We start from the raw sequence: 20,365 nt of genomic DNA on the forward strand, positions 1-20,365 counted from the left end.
GGGGACAACACTGGGCCCTGTCCCATCACTTCCTCTCTCCCTCTTTGTGTGACAAAAAAACCTCAACAAAACAAAACGAAAAACTACATCTATGAAAACAAAAACAAAACAAAAAACCCCCATGCATTCAGGGGTCTAATAGGCTGAATGGTGGTTCCCCCGAAACATATGTCCATATCTGGAAACCCAGAACCTGTGAATGCAACATTATTTGGGAAAAGGGTAAGAATCTAGAGATTAGAATATCCTTGAATATCCAGTTGCGCCCTAACTCCAGTTAAGTGTCCTTATAAGGACACAGAGGAGAGACACAGAGAAGAGGAGAAGGTCATCTGAAGATGGAAGCAGAGATTCGAGTTACACAGCCACAAGCCAAGGAATGCCTGGAGCCAGCAGAAGCTGGAAACGGCAAGGAAAGAATCTCCCCTATAGAGCTTTCGGTGCCCTGCTGACACCTTGATTTTGGACTTCTGGCCTCCAGACCATGAGAGAATAAATTTCTGCTACTTTAAGTCACCAAGTCTGTGGTAATTTGTTACAGCAGCCCTAGAGCCTAACATGGGGGGAATCAAACACTGGATGGCCCATTGGACTCGATGGGGTATAATATCTCATCCGTCTCCAAGATTCTGTAATTCTGAATATGCCAAAATAAATATATTGAATATAACTTCATATTTCCTTCAGGAACCAAGAAAATATTTCAAGAGTATAATGCCAAAGGGTCACGATGACAGGCATCAGCTAAGGCTACAAAGTAGACCTACTGAAGTGCTAGCAAATGAAATGTGAGAAAAAGAGATTCATGTGTATGGTCTGAAAGTAGGAAATGTTTTAAAATTAAATTTATATATATATAAATATTGTATATAATACATATTCAAATTACTTCACATGTGTGTATGTATATATGAAGGATATGCCACAATCAAGCTGGAATAAAATTGTAAAAGAAATTTATTTTGAACCTTTCTTATTTTCAAAAGATACAATTATTATAAGCCCTTCCCCTTCCTCCCCAAACCAGACATTTTTTAAAAGGACTCCAAATTGGTTAGTTTCTTGCTTTCACCTTCGGAGCCCCACATCCACGTCTGGTTCTTTGATGGCTCAGCTGGGGATGAGGACATGGCTAGAGTTAATTCAAAATTTTTATTATGCATATTAAGATCACTCCTGCTCATTGTGCTTGTAGAAAATGTGACAACACATCCTCAGTATGTTCTGAGGTCACGAGTTTACTTCAAACTCAACTTACTTTCTCCTGTCTAGATTAGTCTTCTCCCACAACTTTTATCAGTTACTCAGGCTTAGAGTGGCATTCAATTTTTACCCTTTTTTGCATTTTATATATGCAGTGATTCACCAGGTCGACAAGCCATTTTTCCTGTGAAACATTCTCATCTCTCCATTCCCATCGCCACTCTAGAAAGTTCTTTGTTGTTGTGTGGACTGTAGGATGTTTAGCAGCATTCCTGTCCTCTATTCACTAGAAGGTAGTATCATTATTTTCCTTCTTAAGTAAGACTTTTTATCATGTCACTTAGCAGCCCTGCTTCCTAACCAGTTATTGTTTTAAATTTCAACTTCTCTGCCTAGCTTTCAAGGCCTTCGTGATCTGAACTGTCAGTTATCTGCAACCTTATTCTGTTCCAGTGGTTTTCTCATAGTCTCATGAACACACCAAGCTCATTTCTCTCTGCCTCTGCACACTTCCTGAAAATGCCCATGTCTCTCTTTCCTTCCACGTGGCAGAGTAAAAGAGACTACTATGTTTTACTTTGTCATGACTAAAAAAAGAAAAACTCACATTTTTCTGCTGAGCTGTATAATAACACTAAAGCTTTATCTATAATTCATTCCAAGTTGATGAGGATGCAGTAAAACTGTAAGGCAGGCCAGAGGCACACAAGATAAGAAATGGCTGGAGCAGAGTGAGGGAAAAGGAAGAGGAGATAAAGTCAGCAAGGTAATGGGTCCAGATCACGCAAGGCCTAGTAGGTCAGAGTAAGGACTTTGGGTTTTAGTCTGAACGAGAGGGGAAGCTCTGGAGGGTTCTGAAAAGATGAGAGACACAGATGCTTTGGCTTCTCTGAGAGAACAAACTGCAGGGGAGGAAGAAAGGAAACATGGAGAGGCTCCTGCAAAGACCCAGCCAAGAAAAGAGGGTGGTATAAACCAGGATGGTAGCTGTGAAAGTGGTGAGGAGTAACTGAATTCTCGTACTTTGAAGATAGAGCCAAATGATTTGTTGAAAGATCTTATATGAGGTGTGAGAGGCAGAGGAGTCAAGGATAACTTCAGAGTTTTGGGCCTAAGCAACTGATAAAATGAGGCTGTCATCTTAATTTGATAAAAGTACAGGCGACATTAAAATAGACAGCTAGGGGGTGGGGTGAGGAACACAGTATGAGTGCTCAGTGCTAGAAGATTGGGCTGGAGACGTCAGCAGGGACCAGACTGCACAGGGTCCTGTAAACCACAAGACATCTAGACTATATCCTTAAGGACAATGGGAGGATAATTAGAGATTTCTTAAGCACGAGAGTGACAGAATTGGGGTTTATATTTCTTAAAGACCACTCTGGCCACAGTGCAGTAAATAAAGGGGAACAAGACCTGGTTAGGAGGCCGTTGCAATGGTTCAGACCAGAATGGTGATGGTTTTGATTAGGGTTCCAGTAGTGGAGAGGAACATATGTGAGTAGATTTGAGCTATGATTTGTAGGTAGAGTGCCAGACTCTGTGATAGACAGTTGTGACAGTGGTGAAGACAGAGGGGTCAAAGATGACCCTTCGGTTTCCTGACTGAGTAACCAGGTAGATGGTGGTGTGTGTGAACTGAGACAGGGAATGCTGAGGAGAAGCAGGTGTATATACTTTACATGTATATAATATAGATAATATATTTTACAAAAAATATCCTTATACATAAAGTTAAGAGAAATTTGGGGTAAAAATATCAAGAATTTCAAAACCTTAAAGGGAAACTGAAACCCAGGTATGAATGAGATGGCCTAAAAAAATCATAAAGACGAGGGTTGTTTCAGAGCCTTAAGAATATCAACAAGAGATGGGGAAATGAAGAGGGGCCTGGGAAGGACTGCTCAGAAGGATTTGAGGAAAACCAAGTGCCTCACCAGAAAAGCACAGAGAAAGTGTTAATTTAAGAAGGAAGATATCATCAGCAGTCAAATGCTGCTGACAGTTCAAGCAACGGAGACATGAAGACATGTCTATTGGATGTAATTACATGAATTCATTGGTAGGTAGCTTTGGTAATATGGTAAACACGTTTAAATGAAGCAGTGGGAGATGAAGGAAGACTGGTGTGAGTTCAGGAGTGACAAGGTGAGGAAAGGAGATGATGTGAAGTTTGCCACACTGAGAAGAGAGCTCAGTAACATGGTGAAGCATAGTGGGATGCCCTGAGAGGGTGAGAGGGAACAGGGTCTCCATCCTACAGGTGGTGAGAGCACAGGAGGAGGATTTGCCTTGGATGGCAGGTGGGCCAAGTCTCCCATTGTAACAGGAAGGATGGAAGAAACTGATCACTATGGAAACAGTTTATTCACTCAACAATTCTTCACTGAACTCACACTGTGTGCCAGGTATGGTGCTAGGTGGTGGGGATCCAAGGGTGAGCAAACACAGACAATGGAGCTTAAAGTCCAGTGGAGCAGACAGACATTGCTCACATAATCGCACCAACAAATACATAATTTATAAATTAAGTACTCTGAAGGAAAGGAACACTATTCCAGAAAAGAGGTGGACAAAAAGACTGAGAGAGCCAGGGAAGACTTCTGAGAGAAAGTGACATTTTAGCTGAGACCTCAAAGATGAGCAGGGGGCTTCCCTGGTGGCGCAGTGGTTGAGAGTCCGCCTGCCGATGCAGGGGACACGGGTTCGTGCCCCAGTCCGGGAAGATCCCACGTGCCGCGGAGCGGCTGGACCCGTGAGCCATGGCCGCTGGGCCTGCGCGTCTGGAGCCTGTGCTCCGCAATGGGAGAGGCCACAACAGTGAGAGGCCCACGTACCGCAAAAAAAAAAAAAAGATGAGTAGGGGACTTTCCTGGTTGTCCAGTGGTTAAGAATCCATGCTCCCAATGCAGGGGGCCCAGGTTCGATCCCTGGTCGGGGAACTAGATCCTGCGTGCCGCAACTAAAGAGCCCGCATGCTGCAACTAAGACCCAGTGCAGACAAATAAATATTAAAGAAAAAAAAAAAAGATGAGTAGGAGCTAAGGGAAGGAATGTTCCAACTAAAGGAAGCAGCATATGTAAAGAACCACTGCAGGGGTAAGTATGCTGCTTCATGGAATTAAAAGAAGGACAGTATAGTTGGTCTGAGGGGAGTTCTTCTGGCGAGAGAGGAAACTAAAGCTGGATAGGAAGGTAGACTATGCAGGGCCCTCTAGACCATGTCAGACCATAGTCTGATTTTTTTTCCTAATAGAAATAAGAAACCATGGAAGGACTTTAAACAAAGGTGTTAACTTGCTTAGATTTTCATCTGATACATTCCTTCTTTAATTAACCCTTCCTCCTTGAACTTTCCTGACAATGACCAATATGCATTTTGGAAAAAAAATATGCTGACTGCTGTGGAGAATGGTTTAGAGAAGGTGAGACCAGCGTGTTGCAGTAATCTAGGTGAGAGATCACGGCTGCTTAGACTAACGTGGTGATATAAGAAATGGAAAAAAGGAGACTAATTTGGAAGACTTTTAGGAGATAAATCATAAAGATTTGGTTACGGTTTGGAAGTGAAGGGTGATGGATAGAGAGGGGTCATGAAGAACTCAATGTTTTGTTTTGCCCAAATGAATGAAAGTTTGATCAAATGGTAGAACAACTTCAACAAAGAAATGTAATAGAACTGCTGAGCACTACTGAGAGCCCAGAAATGGTAATTAATCATGAGTTTATAATGAGACTACTGCGTGACTCTCTACACATCTGCCTGGGTGCAGCAGGTACAGAGAAAATGGACAGCAGGGCTGTAAGAATGAGAAGTCACGGGGGGCGGGGGCAAGACAAAGGTGTGACTAAAATAATGGGACATATAATGTAAACTAGATAAAAATGCCAGGTCTGAAGGTCACCAAGAAGAACAATGAACAAGAGGCTAACACACAAGCCGAAGGAGCTGAGGTAGTCATCAGAGAGCAGGATGCTTGAATCAGATCCTGGATGTGGACTGAAAGAAATGATGACGTGACTCAGAGAGTAACCAGGGGAGTAGATAAAAACCATGGGATGCAGGAGATCACTGGTGCCAAAAGATCAAGGAAATGAAAGGCTAGGGTGTTGAATGAATCATCCACTTGTGTGTTAGTGTCACCCATAACAGCAAGATTTTGAATAGAAAGAGAAAGACTGTTTCTCTTTCCTATGTCACCTGTTTCTTGTTTCTCTGTTGCCAAAACACATGATGAGTAATGGGGTTATAACTGAGAGACTGAAAGAGTGGTAAAGTTGAAGAGCATATGTCTCAAAGGAATAGGTTTTCGTATGTTTCCTTTGCCAACAGGGTAAAGAGGTAAGAATCTAGAAAAACCAACGAGAGGAAGAAAACCCCAATCTCATCTCCTGAATCTGAATACCTACTAGCACATAAGAAAATTAATAGCTACTAAATGGGTACTCATGGGGTCCTCAGGGAAAATTCAAGTTCAGTTAGGGCAAGAGATAGGCTGAACTCCCTGAGAAAAGCCTGAAGATACAGGAGAATTTGCTGATTATACAGATGCACTTTCAGAGGAAGCAGCTGGAGGACTAGAGGGCTGGGTCAGGGTCGACAAAGGAGAGGGCATTTTGAAGATGATGGAGATGATTACAAACAGTTTTGATGTGTTTCGATGGAAGGTTGAGGTATTCCCATCTGGTAGCTTCTACTTTCTCTATAAAGTCAGAAATGGGATGATTTATCAAGAAGGAAAGGGACAACTGGGGATGGGGAAAAAAGAGAGAAGGTTTAAGACCGTCATGTGGAAGGAGACTCAGGTATCTAGGATGTATTAGTCCAACTGAAATAGATGACTTGAATTTACAGTGCTCCAATCTTTCCAACAGTTTGATTTTTTTCCCACAGGTAAGTGGGTTAGAGGTACAGATGATGGGATAAGAATATTTAGGAATACTGAAAAGAGAAACCACAAGCATGAAGCCACTAGGGTAATGACAGTGGCCTAGCCAGGGCAGGAAGATGGGGGCAGTCTATAAGGAGGTGCATAAATCTGCAGAGACTTTTAAAATGATAATAAAATGGGTTAAAAACAACGAATCTAATGCCTAATGCCAGTGATAAAATAATCCTCCCAGAAAAAAAATCGTTTGTTGGTCTAAGTTCTAAACAATTGCTGCAGTGACTGTTTGATTTCTATATGTATGCAATCTTCAAATCAGGATGTTTTCATTATATCAACATGGAAGTTAATTCAAAGAACTCCCAGCTGTACAGTCAGCCCAACGAAGTGGACTAAACTACACACTTCCAATTTGATTAAATTTCAAATGGTTTGGAATCTTCGAAGCTTCCTTTATACACAGTTTGTGTCCCCAGACTGTCTGGTGTAACATATTCCCACATATTCCCGTGTTTAAACAGTAGGTTCAAAATAAACAATGATAGCAATGTGGGATTCTTCTTAGTTCCGAATCATTTTTTTTCCTGGTGTAGTTTTAGATAAGGTTATTCAGATACAAAAATATTTACAATCAGCCTTGAACAAGGTACAGTAAAATACAAACCTTTAAAATTGCTCCCTGAAGATGGGCACACAGAAACTGTTCAAAAGAAAAAGTATATATATGTATATTTTTTTCAATAAAAGAAAAATTTCTGCTTTTCTTTTTTGGCTATTATCATCTGTTTCATGTGATGATTATTACTGAAAATAATTTTATCATATAGAGAAAGAGGTGTTGAAAATGGTCTACTTCAAGTGTCAAAACACTAGGTACCTGCTACTGAGAAGTGGTTTTGAATTGACATTACCTTCTCTAGACCCAGAGGCATGGGATGTAGAAGAAACAGTCTCCTCTTCAGAAGGCTCCAGGGTAAATGATACTTTCAGAAGAGAGCCAGAGATTTTACTTACCTCTAGCAGTTGTATACTACACATATATAGTAAAGAGGTCGAAGACTTGTATATATTATAGTCACTGAAGAGGGGTTTCAGAAAACACAGAGGAAAGGTCTAGGAGGGAAGTGAGGAGAGAGAGATAATAGATCAAAGGAGAAGCAGCAAACAAAAGATAACAATGTTGAAATAATTCATGGGCAGAGGGTGAGAAAAGTCCTTATAAAAAAGTAAGAAGAAGAGTGATCTTCCCCTCTCCTTTGGGGAAGGAAGAGAGAGAGAATGTATAATAGGAAATCATATATGCCAGTGAAAAAAAGATATTAAATTTGATATGACAGGTAATAAGATGCCATCACAAGTTTTTAAAGGAGAAATTACGTAATGAAAAGATTTACATCAGATTATTCTCTTTGCCAATATTAAATATAGTTCTTTAGACAGAGCTGTACTAAAAAGAGAAGGGAATTTCAGGGAAATCGAATTCCAAATAATTGCAGTAAGAAGGTTAAAAAAATCCCCATTTTTTAAAAAACTTTGTAAGTTGCAGGGTTGTGAAAATTGTTAAAGAATTCAGAGTCAATTTCCTTCTAGAAACCTTCCAGTTTTTCCACACCCTTTTAGTAACTGTTGAAAAATATTCTACAGGCAAATTTCAGCAAACAGAGCAAAATTAAAGGATGGAAAGCATGTCTATTTCAATAGTCATTTTTATAAAATAAAAATTCTGCCAAGTAAATCAAAATCACATTCCACAACATTAACAGCCATCCTGCATTTGCCCAGGTTTAACAGCACCTGTTTCCCACAAAAATCTGTAAAGTTTTTTTTTTCTTTTTTAACTACAATTAAGCGTGCAAGGTGCATAAACCTACATACTTGGTAATGCCAAAAGATGTTTCCATCTGGAATATGAATTTGGAAGAAAAACTGCTCACCATTTTACATTTCTACTTCACAATGTGCGCACATAATATAGATTTGCTTAAATATATCAGTGCAACTAGTGGTATATGCTCTGTAAGCCACTTAGGTGCTCAAACCTTTACATCAAAGTTATTTATTTAATTATAATACCTATTTCTGGGGGGAGAAGAAAAGAAAAGTAGAAGGGGGATTTAGGTGTAAGAAGTTAAGCTTTGAAGTCAGAAAGGCATAGACTCAGGCCCCCAGCTTTGTTACTTACTTGTAGTGTGAACTTGGGCATACTACTCTGAACCTGTTTTCAAATCTCTAAAATGGGTTTAATAACACCAATCTTCCAGGACTGCTTGTGAGAATTAAACTAAACAAAAAAACCAAAGACCCAGCACAGTTACCAGGATACAGTAGGCATTCAATTATCATTATTACTATGTGTCACCTCCCCAGTACCTATCTGTAAGTGCCACAAGAGAAGATACTATGTTTGCTGTATATCAATAGGAGGCAAGGAACTCCAGCACCAGAGTAAGAGAGCCAGTGAGCACTGCCAAAATAACAACAGGGATGCTGATTCTGGATTTTATTTACTGAATATCTATTATGCATTAGGTATTGCACTTAGCATACATTATCAATACAATACAAGCACTTGTCCTATTATAGGCACTGTTATTGAGGTGCCCAAGGTCACACCGTCTTTTCTAACACTCAACTACAACCACAGATCTTACCCCACTCGACCTTACCCCTGCCCCAAGTTGGGATTAGCTATTCGTCTCTCATAGAACCCTGTACACTCACCAACGCAGGACCTTTGACACTATTGTAATTGCGTGTTTATGCCTCTGTATCTTCCACAAGAATGGAAACTGTTATTAATACTGTATCCTAGTTCCTCGAGCACAATGTCTGGAACATTTTTACCGGTTTAATGGAGGGAGGAGTAAATGTAGGGATGAAGTGGTAGAGCTAGAATTCCAACTGGTGCCTTTTGACTCCTCATCTTAAACTAATTCTACACCATGGACCCAAGCCCCACCCCCGCCCAGTAATAATCCCATTTTGTACATTTGTATTATTTTGTAAATTTCACTTAGTCAAGATTTCTATAAAAAATCTGTGGGATTTCTTCAACTCACAAATGAGATGTTCATGAACCAAATTATTACCAAATTTACCACTGATTTCATAAGCTGATACCTTGAAAACAACCAAGTCTAGCTTTTATGTGGCAACCTTTTGGTAAAGTAAGTCAAAAAGGCAGCGAATGTTGACGTCAATAACTATAGATCCTATTAAAGTCCAAAATGCAACTCCTAAAATCCTAGTAACAATATTACATACATTTATTACTTTGGAGACTTACATAAAGCAAAGCAGACAAAAAGCTTGGCAATAAATCCACACATTTTTGAAATATCCACTTAATGTCACTAAATTGATTTTTCAATAACTGTGTGCGTAAATCTGTTAACTACCTAAGTTTAAAGGTTAATTCAAGATCATCTATCGGAAAGCCTAAAAACTTCTACCTGCTTTCTAGATGTCAAAGCTCAAAATTGCATACATAAGTTAGCTAAAGTCAGTGTTCGAGAATGAATAGGCTGTCTACAAATTCCATATATTCAGAATATATTTGAGAAAGATGTATTTCAATTATGGAATTGCAAAAGGAATTACCTGAACTCATAATTTTACCCAATTTCAGCACACAAAAAGACAATTTAAAGGCCCTTAAAGTCATTCTGTTTAAGTATGGATTTCACAGGAGGAGGAAGCTTGAAGAATCACTGATCTGGGAGCGACCAATGCTAACGCCTAGGTTGTCATAATCAATCTGCTTTAATTATCAACAAGTTTTTCCCATTTCTGACCAGTCATTTGGAGCTGACCTTTGACAAGTACTTACGAGTCATCGAAATCTCATTTTATTTTATAGCCTCATATTTGTTACTGGGCTAATCTTTACCTGTTCTATATCACACAACAGCTTACATATTTGAATGGCCCAGCAGTAAATTTCCATGGTCCCCCTGGGTCAGTCAGATGTTAGTTGTTAAGTAAAGCTAAAAGGATCTATGCTTCATAAATTTCCTTCAGGGTCCACATTTGCTCTTACAGGCTAGGCTTTCAAGCCCAAACATCTTTATAGCTATGTGCAGTGATTTATTAACTCCTCCTTGTTTTTATCCAAAAAGATCAATCACATATGTATCAATAAGCTGGTGTGCTGGTGACTGCTTTTTATTGTACATATAACCACCTGCCTTTAATACAAACTTGAGTCTAAAGCTTTTCTAAGCTCTTGCTGGATTTTAACAATCTTCACCTGTTTCTAATTTGGTACAAAACATATGGTTTAGCTCTGCTATTTTGTTCTAAGCCAGCCTTTCCTCTTATGGACCCAACAATATAAAAGAAAACAAATCCAGAGCACAAAAACCTAAATTTGGAGGATGTTACACTTACACACACACACACACACTTGGCCCATTACTTCTGAATAGCAGTTTTGACATATAACAGGAATAAATTATTATTATTATTTAGTTTCCATTTCTAAAATTTTTATTTATTTTAACATCTTTATTGGAATATAATTGCTTTACATTGTTGTGTTAGTTTCTGCTGTATAACAAAGTGAATCAGCTATATGTATACATATATCCCCATATCCCCTCCCTCTTGCGTCTCCCTCCCACCCTCCCTATCCCACCCCTCTAGGTGGTCACAAAGCACTGAGCTGATCCCCCTGTGCTATGCAGCTGCTTCCCACTAGCTATCTATTTTACATTTGGTAGTGTATATAAACTCAAGATGGATTAAAGACCTAAATGTAAATTATGTTATAGTTATGAAATTATTACATTCCTTTGCAAACAATTAGATGTGTCCTACATTACTCTTGAGGTTTCTAAGAATTATGTTCAAACTGTGAAAATGGCTGTTTAACCTTAGGACCTCAAAAGAGGTAACAGCCATATCTAGTTGCCTGTGAGGTTACGGAAGAGAGTTCCTATCTTTACATTCAGGAATCTACATTTGGTCAGGTGAAACCAAGGTTTTCTTTTCTCTTTCCTTATCCCTCTCTAAATTAGGCCAAAAGTTTAAGAAGAGGCAGGGTGCCGGCAGAGAGAGAACCACCACCTAACACAGCATGGTAAAGTCAATACTAAAATTAAGAGTCTCTGGGTGATAGGGCAGGGAGGAATAAATCCTCAGGAAAAAGTGACTAACAGAAATGTCTAGGAAAGGCAGAGAAGTCAACATAGCCTCCCACGGCTCTCCCAGACTCTTCTACACATAGTTACTTTTGCAGTCATGGTGGGACCTGACAACACTGGCCACAGCTGGCATTTAATCTCCCATTCAAATTCCTCTCATCCTTTGAGTCCCAATGCAAATACTCAATCCACTGAAGCCTCCCCCCAAGTCCCAGATCAGAATGGATGGTGCTTTAAGATTCATCAGTATTTATCCTCCATTTGGAAGCAGGTACTCACATTACGGATTTGCTTTAAGATCATATATTTACATATCTCTCTCGTACAATAATCTACATAACAGGCACTGAATAAATGTTGAATTGTGTTAAATTGGTTTACAAATAAAAAGGTTTTGTATAAATAAAACATACTTAAAAATTAATGTTTATTTATCAAAAGAATATATGTACATGGTTTAAAAAGTCAAATTGCTCTACAAACTTGATGGTAAAAATATTAGCTTATATGTTTCTTAGGTAATACCTTACCTCTCCCTCAACTCCTAACCCCCTGAGCCAACAATTCTCAATGCTTTAAGCTGCTTTTTAAAGTATTTACCCTACATATACATAATTAATATTCTATATTCCTATTTCTTGATTCTCTGGTTTTAAACACAACCTACTGGAAAAGATGAGGATTTCTCTCTCTTACACATTGCTTCCCCATCTCTTCCCAAAACAACCACACTTCTTCCTCCCATTCTCTCAACAAGGTCAATGCCACATTTTGGGGGAATTCTCTGGCAGTCCAGTGTTTAGAACTCAGCGCTTTCAGTGTCGGGGCCGGGTTCAACCCCTAGTCAGGGAACTAAGATCCCACAAGCTGCGCATGGCCAAAAAATAAACAAACAAACAAAAACACATTCTTTGGTGAAATCAATGTGCAATGTTACAGTATTGTAACTACATAATTATTATTTTGAGTAGAGCCATATAATGAATGATATTTATATTTTCTTTCTTTTCAACTTGGTTCTTCCTGGAGTTAATTACCATCTAATTTCTTCATTTGTTAAATTTATTGATGTACCTCTAAGTAATTCATTCTCTGACTCCCTGAAAGCAATGAAAATTCCCTCAAAATATAATTAAATACATCAGATAATCTTTCACTCTTTCTTTGTCCTCCTGCTCTCTAGGCCAGTTGAAGAGCTGACCTTCTACAATTTCCCTTCACCATCATCCTGAGATCCCTCTGCTTCTCTGCTGTGCTGGATCCCTTCTTTTCCTTGAATGATGTTTTACTTTTACTGGGTTTATTCCCTTGTATTAATAGAGCACATCTTCCAAGAGTTTCCTAGGAAAGGTGCATAGGGAGATTTTTTTTTTAGGACCTCCATGTCTGAAAAGACTTTTCTACCATGTATTTGACTGACAGTTTGACAGATATAGGCACACCTGGTTTTTACTGTGCTTCGCTTTATTGTGCTTCGCAGATACTGCATTTTTTACAAATGGAAGGTTGTGGCAATCCTGCATCGAGGAAGTCTATCAGCGCCACTTTTCCCAGCAGCATTTGCTCACTTCACCTCTCTGTGCCACATTTTGGTAATTTTTACAATATTTCAAACTTTTTCACTATTATCGTATTTGTTATGGTGATCTGTGATCAGTGATGTTTGCTGTTACTATTGCAAAAAGATTACTACTGGCTGAAGGTTCAGATGATGGTTAGCATTTTTAAGCAGTATTTTTTCATTAAGGTATGTACACTGTTTTTTAGACATAATGCTATTGCACACAACAGACTACAATATAGTGTAAACATAACTTATATAGCACTAGGAAGCCAAAAAATTCATGCGATTTGCTTTATTGTGGTGGTCTAGAATCAAGCCCACAGTATTGCCCAGGGATGCCATATATAAGCCAAGCTTATAGAAATAATTTTCCCACGGTATTCTGAGGGCATTGTTCCATCACTTTCTACCTTTCAGTGTTGCCTTTGAGCAGTCAGATATCATGATTCCCATTCCGTTGTATTTTTTCCCCTCTGCAAGGCTTCAGAATCTTCACTTTACCTCTAGCATTTCAAAATATCACAGTGCTTGGCACTCACTGGGCTCCCACAATCTGAAATCAAGTCCTTCAAATTATTAGAATTTTTCTTATGTTATTTCTTGAATAATTTCCTACCCTCTTGTTTCCTCTTCCTTTTCTAATGGTCCCTGACCATTCATTTTTAAAAGTGAGGCACTAAAACATTGATTGATGGGACTTCTCTGGTGGCGCAGTGGTTAAGAATCCGCCTGCCAATGCAGGGGACGCGGATTCGAGCCCTGGTCTGGGAAGATCCCACATGCCGCGGAGCAACTAAGCCTGTGTGCCACAACTACTGAGCCTGCGCTCTAGAGCCTGCGAGCCACAACTACTGAGCCCGCATGCCTAGAGCCTGTGCTCCACAACAAAGAGAAGCCACCGCAATGAGAAGCCCGCACACCGCAACAAAGAGTAGCCCCCGCTCACCACAACTAGAGAAAGCCCTGTGCACAGCAACGAAGACCCAACACAGCCAAAAAATAAATTTATATATATAAAAAAGATGCTCTTTACAAATAAAAAACACAGTGATTTCAAATATGAGCCCCAAATTGAATGGTACAGTAGCTTACACAGAGAGTGAAAAGCAAGTAAGTATATATTAAATGAATACAAACAAATTGGTTCTTGATTCATTTGCTGAGAAATATTTCCCAGTTGCCCCTCAACTGACAATGATCATTCCCATGTCTTTGTTCACGATGTATATATAACTTATGTGGCACTCTTCTATTTTTAAATTGGAGAATAATGAGCAAATAACTATATATCCACGACTCAAACTTAATTGATTTTTTGCATTTTTTTAGTTAAAAGAAATAAAATGCTTACAGATAAAGTGAGCCTCCTTTGTTCCCCATCTGTACTAGCATCAGTTAGGATGCTTTCAAACTCAATTAACAGAAAACCCAAATCAACTGATTTAAATAATAAGACTGGAGACAGATTAGTTCCAGGATTGGCTAACTCAGGAACTTGATGACTTTATCCAGAACCCAGTTTTTCCCATCCTTCTATTCTGCCACTATATATGTATTACCAGCAGCCCAGTCATATCTGTCTTAGTACATAAAACCATTCCCAGAAATACCCCCAGAGAACTGGCCATAACTGTGACACATGTTTATGCACAAACCAAGCACTGGTGATGGAACGGACTTACTATGATTGGTAAAAAGCCAGCTGTAATTTACTGCTGGGGGCTGAGCCCACCTTCCATATAGCAAATTAAGAGAAAGAATAATTAACAAAATGGAGCTCTGCTGATAAGTAGGAAGCCAAGACTGGCTGTGGGTAGACAAGCAACTCATCTGCCATGGCCCCTCCCACAAGCTACTAGCTTTATAAATTTGGTGAACATCTGTATATATCACTTTTTATACTTTTAGAATACAAATGTTTAAATGAACAATGATAGATCATGTATATCATTCTGCAACTCACTTTTCCCCTCAGTACTGTTTAAGAGGTATTTTTGCTGATATACATATGTAATGCATTTCTTTGAACTCCTAACTAGTACTCTATCATGGATATTCAGACTTTACTTCTCTACTTCCTTACTGACGAAGATTTAGGCTGTTTCTATTTTTTTCTAATTTTTGCTCTCCTTTGAGCAACTTTTTCTAGTATGAATACAGTTTTTAAGTATGTCCCCATTTTACTAGATTCCTCCAGAATGTTGCTGATGCTAACCCTAGAGAACAATGTGTAGCTTTGGAAGTAAAGCTGACCTGTCTGTGACTCAGGTTACACATCAATACAAGGGGAATAATAACAGCATTAATCTCATACTGCTATTGTGACTATATAATTTTCAACAGTACCTGAAACACAGTAAGAGCAACTATAATTTTCTGAGTGATTACTATTGGTGTTAGTAATCTTTATATTCCTAGAATAGAGTACAGAGCCTATTCACATCTGTCGTGGGTTTTTACTGTGTGCACTTGGCTAAATAAGAACTATTTCCCAGAATACCAGCACATGTGTGGATCCAGGCTAGAGCTGAACAAAAATTGGCATGAGATTTGGAGAACAGAAGTGAAGCAGCAGACATGAAGCTCTGAAGTGAATGGTGGTTAGACCCAGTAACAGACATAGGCTGCCTGCAGATTCCATCTGGTCTTGGCGCTCCTCTTCCGCATCTAGCTCTTGTTCCCAACTGCTGGTGCTGATGACAAACAGTGACTCCAGGCCCACTAACAGATACAGTGGTAACAGTCCTCCATAGATGTTTCCCCACCTGCTCTCCTTTGGGGTTCCACTCGGCAGCTGGTTAGATCTTGCTTCCCACCTCCTGGCCTGAGCTGTCCAACCTGCACCAAGCTTCTGAAGGGCTGGTTAGGGACTTTCTCTGATCCTCCAACTCCCCCTTTTGGATTCTTCTCCAGCTTCTCCCACAGTTTTGTAATATCTTATGCTTATAATAAATCCCTTATACCATAAGACTCATAGTGATTCTGCTTTCCTGACTAAAATCTGACTGATGGAATTAATATCCTTTCATAATTCTTTGAGCTGTTTCTTTTAACTACTGAACCAAAAGCTTTTTATATTGTCTGGATTCCATCCTTCTTTCTTTCCTTCCTTTCTCCCTCTTTCCTCCTTCCTTTCTTTCTTTTTGCTATTTACACGCTAAAGTTTTCACTCACTAACTTATAAAAGGAAATTTTTGTTTTAAATTGAGTCTTGACAGGAAGAAGGGATTCCCCCATGATTTTCTGGACAAAAAACCAAAGTCTCCAAAAAGTATTTGGTTATCCTATTTATTTTTTAGCCCAACTAATTTCTGATATATTTTCATAAAAATCAGAGTAGCAGAAGGCCTAGTTAAACCAGGTACATATATGTGTACATTCGTTTATTCACATATTTTATGTCCTTCATTATCATTTTTATAATGCTGTATGTTTTTCATTGATAAAGGTCTTTCACATTTTTTTTTTTGTGGTACGCGGGCCTCTCACTGTTGTGGCCTCTCCCGTCGCGGAGCACAGGCTCCGGACGCGCGGGCTCAGCGGCCATGGCTCATGGGCCCAGCCGCTCTGCGGTATGTGGGATCCTCCCGGACCGGGGCACGAACCCGTGTCCCCTGCATCAGCAGGCGGACTCTCAACCACTGCGCCACCAGGGAAGCCCGGTCTTTCACATTTTTATTAAATATATTACAAGGTACTTATATTGTGGTCACTCTCTATTTGGTTATTACTGGTATATAGAATTTACTTAATTTTCATGTTGATCTTATATCCAACAAACGTGCTAGTTTTCCAATTCTAATAGTTTGCAGATTCCCTCACAGCTTCTACATAACATTCATATCTGCAAAAGACAATTTTGTCCCTTTATTTAAAATATTTATATTTCATCTCTTTTCTCCATTTAATTATATAGACCAGGACCTCAAGCATAATGTTTTTAAATATTTTACTGTATAATAACTGGCATCCTTAGCTGCTTTCTAACTTTAATGGAAATAGTTTCACTATTTAGCCTAATGGTTGTTATAGGATTGATAACTATTCTTTAGCATTTTAAGGAAATTCCCTGCTTTTTCTAGTTTTCAACTAGTTTCTATAGCAACGACTAGTACTATTTGCAATCATTTGAGGCTTTACCATGTGCCAAATATATTTTACACATACTAGCTCATTGCATCCACCCAAACACCTAATGAGGCGGGTACTATTATCATCTCCACTTTACAGACAATAAAGTAAAGCATTGGGAGATCAAGTAATTTGTCCAAGGTCACGTGATGTAACTGTTTTCTATTACTATTAAAAAAATACAAAACGTTTCTCAGATTAAAACAACATATAAATCTTAAAAGTTCTCATTACAAGGAAAAAATTTGTAACTTTGTATGGTGATGGATGGTAACTAGCCTTATTGTCGTGATCAGCTCTCAGCATATACAAATATTGAGTCATTATATTGTAAACCTGAAACTAATATAATGTTGTATGTCCATCACACCTCAATTTTTTAAAAAAGCCACTCATTTATTAGCTCGTATTTTTTGTAGGTCAGAAGTCCAGGCACAGCGTAGTTGGGTTCTCTGCCCAACATCTAACAAGCATGAAATCAAGACAATACCATACACAGTAAGTAAGAGTTTAGATTCAAACTCATGCCATCTGGTTCTACAGTTTATGCTCCTAATCAAAACCTATTATTGTCTTTCTAAATAAGTGTTGAATTTTATTGAATGCTTTTTCTGCACTTAGTAAAAAAACAACCACATGATATTTCTGTTTATCTGTTAACGAGTGAATTATGTGGAAGACTTTTCAGTGTTGAGCCATTGACTCTTCTCAACTGCTCGATTCAGCTTGCACACATTTTAATTTGTATTTTTGTATTTATGTCCATAAATCAGTTTGTCTACCAAGTCTGTTTCTCATATTATCCTGATCAGGTTGTTTATTAAATGCCTTCAAGGCAAATGCTTGCTCACCTTCTCTCTCTAGGTTCTTGCCATCACTCAGTTTTTGACCTAAGTATTCTTTATTTTATTGTTAACTAATAGATACATTTAAGGTTCTTTTTTGGGGCTTCCCTGGTGGCGCAGTGGTTGAGAATCTGCCTGCCAGTGCAGGGAACACGGGTTCGAGCCCTGGTCTGGGAAGATCCCACATGCCGCGGAGCAACTAGGTCTGTGCACACATGCCACAACTACTGAGCCTGTGTGTCTGGAGCTTGTGCTCCGCAACAAGACGAGGCCGTGACAGTGAGAGGCCCGCGTACCGCGATGAAGAGTGGCCCACGCTTGCCACAACTAGAGATAGCCCTCGCACAGAAACGAAGCCCCAACACAGCCAAAAATAAATAAATATAAATAAATAAATAATTTTTAAAAAAAGCATTAAGAGAATGACAATCAGAAAGAAAAAAAAAGATTCTTTTTTTAATCCTACATTTTCAGTGTTGGTCCAGATATCTATTCTATCATGCTCAGGAAACAGATCTTATTCAGTTTTCCCATTTCTTTTAAAATCAATTTTGTTATATTTTATATACTTTTTGCTAAAAAATTCCATTCTACCTAAAAGTTGTTCACAGTATGTTCTTACGATTTTTCAGTCTCTGTTGTATCTAGAAGTGTCTCCTTTTCTGTTGTCATAATTACCTCTCTGTGTTTTTTTACTCAGTCACTTTTAAATAACACTTCTTCATTGCCATTCCCTCTAATCTCTATTCCTAGAATATTCCTATTAGATACACGTTGACACCTCTTAATTAACCTCTGTGTCCTATAACTTCTGTCTCATATATCTCTTTATCTCTCTGGGCTGCATTCTGGGTGACATTTTTCATTTCTATTTACTACTCACAAATTCTCTGCTTAAGTGTGTCTAGTATACTATTTATGAGGGTCTTTTTAAAAAATACATTTTTCTATGTCTCTTGAGTCACAACTACCTATTTCTTTTTCTTTTTAATTTATTTGGCTGCACCTGGTCTTAGCTGCAGCACACGGGATCTTCGTTGCATGGCAGGTGGGATCTTTTTAATTGCGGCATGCAGGACCTTTAGTTGCAGCATGTGGGATCTAGTTCCCTGGCCAGGGATCGAAGCCGGGCCCCCTGCATTGGGAACATGGAGTCTCAGCCACTGGACCACCAGGGAAGTCCCAACAACTACCTATTTCTGTTTCATAAAATCTCGTTCTTTTTTTATGGATGCTATTTCCTCCTTTGAGAATTCTGAAATTCTTAAAAGTCTTTTTTTACATTATTTCCATTTCCTTATATGTGTATTCTCCTATTTTTTGGCCTTTCTTCATATGTCCATGGATTTCCCCTTTGGGTTTCCTACCCCCAGGACGTTTCATAAAAGATTAAAGTAGAAAAGAGTCAACTGAAAGAGCTATAAACAATTTAACCCTCAGTAAGTGTATGACTCCTAGATGAAGAGAGTGTATACTCAAATTGAGTTTTAGTGTCTTCCAGGAATTCAAGTGTTTGAAACACAATAGAGAAAAGAGGAATATTTTACTCAAAAGACATCTGGTGAATATAATGATTATCTGAGTTCTAGGAATCGATCTTTTTCTAATATTACCTGATGTTGCTCTGTGTATACAAGTGTACATTCAGGCACACCCATGTGTGAAACTCATGACAATGAATCATTTCTAATTTAATATTTGTAACCTTTTATGTCATTGGCTAGTTTTGAGTGTGAAAACACTGCTTATTGTTCCTCTGAATTAATGCTGTCAAATAAGTCCTGATGTCAGCATATTTTTGCAGGGAGTGAGGACTGGGTCATTTAAGCATAATTACATTATTTTCACTGGAAAAGCCAAAAAACTGAAATAGATATTCTGAACTAACAACTTTTAAGTTGGTCCTAAAACTTTATCTAAAAAGTACTTTCTAGTCAATAATCGGGCCTTTACTCTTAGTGACAAAATGACTGCTGAGACTAGTCCCAAACAGCCCATCAACCAGCCATATCATTCTCTGCTCAAAATCAGATTGTCTTTCTTGCTCTCCCAGGGGTATGCCTGATGAATCTTGCAATGTATCTTGTATCTGTATCTTCATCACACTCAGCTTTATATTTGCAAGGTCCACACTTGGAGTGTTTTCTGTGAACAACTCTCCCTGCCCCTTCCTATTCTCTCTCTCCAGATCCAGAGCCATTATCAGAGTAACATGGTCCCCTTGCTACTACTATTATCTCTTCCTGGTGCTTACAACCAGCCCTTCTGGGAAAGCATTCATTTTGGTACGTGTCCCCATTTGATCCACAGATGGGAATATAATTTGTATGGCACATATACATAACTTCTGAGAATTTTGTGCCTTTTTGGTTTTTTGGCCGTGTTGAGTCTTCGTTGCTGCGCTCGGGCTTTCTCTAGTTGCGGTGAGCAGGGGCTACTCTTCGTTGTGGCGCACGGGCTTCTCATTGCAGTGGCTTCTCTTTTTGCGGAGCATGGGCTCTAGGTACATGGGCTCAGTAGGTGTGGCTCGCGCAGGCTCAGTAGTTGTAGCACATGGGCTTAGTTGCTCACAGCACATGGGATCTTCCG

The 20,365-nt window shown here is 39.0% G+C and overlaps 1 protein-coding gene across 3 annotated transcripts in view; it reads right to left on the reverse strand.

Annotated features, from left to right (window-relative positions):
* The window catches only part of UVRAG (UV radiation resistance associated), a 318,149-nt gene that overhangs the window by 88,660 nt on the left and 209,124 nt on the right, over window positions 1-20,365 (reverse strand). The window lies entirely within an intron of this gene.

This window comes from Leucopleurus acutus (assembly GCF_964270905.1).
Source record: "Leucopleurus acutus genome assembly, chromosome: 8".
NCBI classification, from domain to species: Eukaryota; Metazoa; Chordata; class Mammalia; order Artiodactyla; family Delphinidae; genus Leucopleurus; species Leucopleurus acutus.